Raw genomic sequence first — 3,800 nt, forward strand, 5'->3', positions numbered from 1 at the left:
AAATTATTATTTAACACAAAAAGTAAAATAATAAGTACAAATCTGTGGCTTGGAGCTAATGTCACTTTTTGGAACTTTCGGAAAATGAGCTTTGAAGTTTTTAGTTTCCATTAGGCTCTATGTTAATTTTTTTATCAAACTCTTAATGAGTAATTCATTTTTTGGCCTCAGAGTGTGATTTTTTCACAGTGTATAAAGAATGTTTTAATTTTTGCAATTAGCGGTCTAATTTTTTTATGCACAAAATTGACATTGACCCTTCTTGCTCCAACCCACAGAAATAGTTTTATAAGTTTTTGAATAATATTCATAATTTTTATTTTTTAAATAGAATGTTGCACTTACGATGAGGCCAAAGGAATAAATTGCAAATAACACGACACAACGAAGACGCATTTTTGAGTTCATTACCAAAAAAATACCTATAACAAAAAAAAAAACAATAATAGGGTCATTCCATAACAAATCACCTAATGTGTGAGCGAGTGGATTATTTAAATGCCTCAAACTTACATATCCTATGCTAACAATTCCATAAAACAAACAAATGAAGAAAAAAATGTTTAAACATTTTTTGGGACTTAGGCGATGCTATTACTAAAATTTGTTGTAAAAACACTTTAAGTTCACGATCACGTTACTATTAATGACTAATTATGATATCGTAATGGAACTTTCTCTTAACTCTTTTAATTTAAGTGTTCTTTTTCATACACTTATTATTATGTATGTAAAACATTTGCTAAAAGTTTTGTAATAGAGACTTTCTCAAGGTCAAAATTTAAAAATATTTTCATTCTGATACATCATACTATACTCTTTTGATTCATAACTTTGTTTTAGAATTTTTTGGTTTTTTTTTGTGAAGTACAAAGAACTTCAATGTTTGGCATTTTAATAAGAACTATATACTTAAGAACCTCTAACTTTTTGTTTTTGACCTTGAGTACGTAAAAAAAAATGTATTCATAGTCATATAATACGAAATTTTAGAAATTCAAAGTCTCACAGCTCCTAGTAAAAGAAAGTCTCCATTACAAAACTTTTATCAAATGTTGTACATATATATATATATTATGAAATTTTTGTGCTGTAAAAGTTTCAGAATCGTTAGTTTGATGTGTATGGATAGCCGGGCAAAAAGAAGGTGATTTGCAACAAATAACAATAACCAAATACTTTTATTGAACTAAAATTAAACTGTTGATTTTTATTATTATTAGACTTATGCTATGACCACTTTTAAAAACAAAAACTTAACTTAGAGAGGTTCTGTTATTATCTGAGGTTCTGCTATGGTCTACTCTGAATTCCCGACTAACTACCTAGGCGATTTGCTCGTGTCAACCGACGGGCCCAGTAAAATGTCAAACTAAAAGGTTACTTACACATAAAAAATTGTTAAAAAAAGTTATGCATCAAACAAGTATAGTATTATTTCATAGAATCTTTTCGATAAAAATACATGGTACCAATTTATGAGATATTGAATTTTAAGTTCTTGTTTATAATATAATAAAAGTTGTTATCCGTGATCGGTTAGGTGTTTTTATATTAATATTTGTTATTTAGCAAAATGTATTTATTTGTTCTACAGTAAATTTAAATTATTATCGAAAAATACAATAAATAAAAATATTTTAATCAAACAGTTCTTGTATATGACGCTACCTACTTCCGAAACTTAAATAGTAAATTGCAGAACATTTTTTTTAACTAGTCGGTAACCTGTCTGCAATAATTACTTTTAAAATGAAAAAAGTTTTGAAATCAGGACTAATCGATCAATAAAAAATAAACTTAGTTTTAAAACGCTATGAAATTATGTGCAGTAAATTTTCAAATGACGAATGCACTCTAAAACATACCAAAAAAAAAAAATTTTAAATGTTACTTACTTTGTAGTTGTTTGATAAACCTTATAGGTTAAGTTATGTGTGAGAAATTCAAAAAAACACTAGTACAGTTTATGATCGGTTTGACTTTATGTAGTTAGTTTTGTGACTCTTCTCCACTTGCCGCATTTACTTAAATTGCAAGTTACACTCCTTTTGCAATATATTGTGTTTACACAGGATAACCAATCGGATACTTTTGTAGATGGTAAGACGGCTCTTCGCTGCCCCCACTTTGTCTTGTTAGTCCAATTAAAACGCTTGCTCAGGCGGCGTCAGCAAGTAGATTTTCTTTTTTTTAATATTACGAGAATTATTAAAAATATACATTTTTTTTATTAAGCAATTAATTCAAAAAGTATGAACATACAGGGGGGAAATGTTTTGTTTATGATTTACAACTTTAAAGCTATGTAGTGAATGAACTTTTTTAGATCAATTTTATTGTTTTCTTAGTCGAGTTTTAATTTTTTTAAAAATTTTTTTTTATTTTACTTTAGAAATATACAATCTGTACAATGAGCACAATAAGCATATATGATAAAAGTAGAGATAAATAACATGAATACATTTTGATGGAAGAAACTACTCATTAGTGACACTTCCAATGATTTTTTTTTAATTTTTAAACTTATATTTACATTGATTTAATTATGTATTAATATTAATTGATATTATTAGATAGAAGATCACGGCACCACTTACGTTTTAAACGTCTGGGTGGGTCTCCAGGTATGGACAAGGTTGAGAGGTTTTTTATAAGGGGATTAGAGTGGGAGAGTAATTTAATGTGGAATCTTTTATAGTAGGAGATAGCTTCTTCATGGACTGTTTTTAAGTTAAGGTCGTTATGGAGTGTATAATTAGAGATGTAAGGAGGTGCATTGATTAATTTTCTTAAGACAATATTTTGAAAGCATTGAATTTTTTAGCATTGACCCATAGCTGAAGGCCGTAAGTCCATATGGGTTTTAAAGGGGTTTTATAAATTAGAAGCTTAGTATTAATATCTGTAAATTTATTGTTTACGATTAATGATTTGAGTAACCGCAGACGGCTATTTAAAGACAACCGTTTAATTTTAATGTGCTGAGCCCATGTGAGTCGTTTATCTAGTGTGAGACCGAGATACTTGACAGAGGAAGAGGAGGGGATTTGTTCTCCGTATAGGGAGACACCAGGACAAGGGAGAAGTCTTAGAGTAAAGGTAGTATGAACTGATTTTGATTGATTAATTTTAAAACGCTATTTTGTGTACCAGTCTTCCATTAAAAGAAGATGATTTTGCAAATTGACGGATGCAATCTGTGGGTCAGAGTTACAGGACAAAATGGCTTTGTCATCAGCATAATCTGCAATAATTGTGTTAGGAGTTGTGGGTTGGTCTGAGTTTTCATTTAAATCTTTTTTTTATTAAAAAAATAATTTGTTTATTTTTTATTTAATAGAAATTTATTAAAATTATGATAAATTACTCAGCTTTTTTTTATAGTTTAAATAAAAGATTGGGTTGTCTTTGAAACCGCCAAATAAATTGCTCAATTTGTTTAACAATTTATAGTCTATCACTTATACTATCACTTTCTGATTCGTTCGGTTAGAGAGACAGCATTATGAGAGACAACTTAATGCATTAGCATGAAAGCTTAGGTTTTAATATCTAAGTAGAAAGATGCGCCCCGCGTTTTTCTAGTTCACCTGTCCTATTTGGTTATCAAGAACCCAATTATTATAATTATAATAATAAAAATTTTACTTTTTTTCACAATTATTGTGAAAAGAATAAAATAATCAATTTTTCTTAGAAATCGTCCTAAATTTTCGGAAAAATAGTCTTCAATAAAAAAATTAATTATTTTTTTATGGTACCATTTAAGTTTAAAAAGTCGACCTTCGGTGGATTTT

The 3,800-nt window shown here is 28.4% G+C and overlaps 1 long non-coding RNA gene across 1 annotated transcript; it reads right to left on the bottom strand.

Moving 5' to 3' along the window:
• Positions 1–165: 165 nt before the first annotated feature.
• LOC126842618 (uncharacterized) lies at positions 166–2,010 on the bottom strand. Its single transcript, XR_007686366.1, has 3 exons — positions 1,899–2,010; positions 346–422; positions 166–261 (listed from the first exon to the last, which is right to left on the bottom strand). It is a non-coding gene; the product is annotated as an uncharacterized LOC126842618 (long non-coding RNA).
• Positions 2,011–3,800: the final 1,790 nt, after the last annotated feature.

The sequence above is a fragment of the Adelges cooleyi genome, unplaced genomic scaffold, assembly GCF_023614345.1.
Source record: "Adelges cooleyi isolate 19-005CV unplaced genomic scaffold, UGA_ACOO_1.1 ACOO_flye_CR_arks_rails_tigmint_CR_PRNA_554, whole genome shotgun sequence".
Classification (NCBI taxonomy): domain Eukaryota; kingdom Metazoa; phylum Arthropoda; class Insecta; order Hemiptera; family Adelgidae; genus Adelges; species Adelges cooleyi.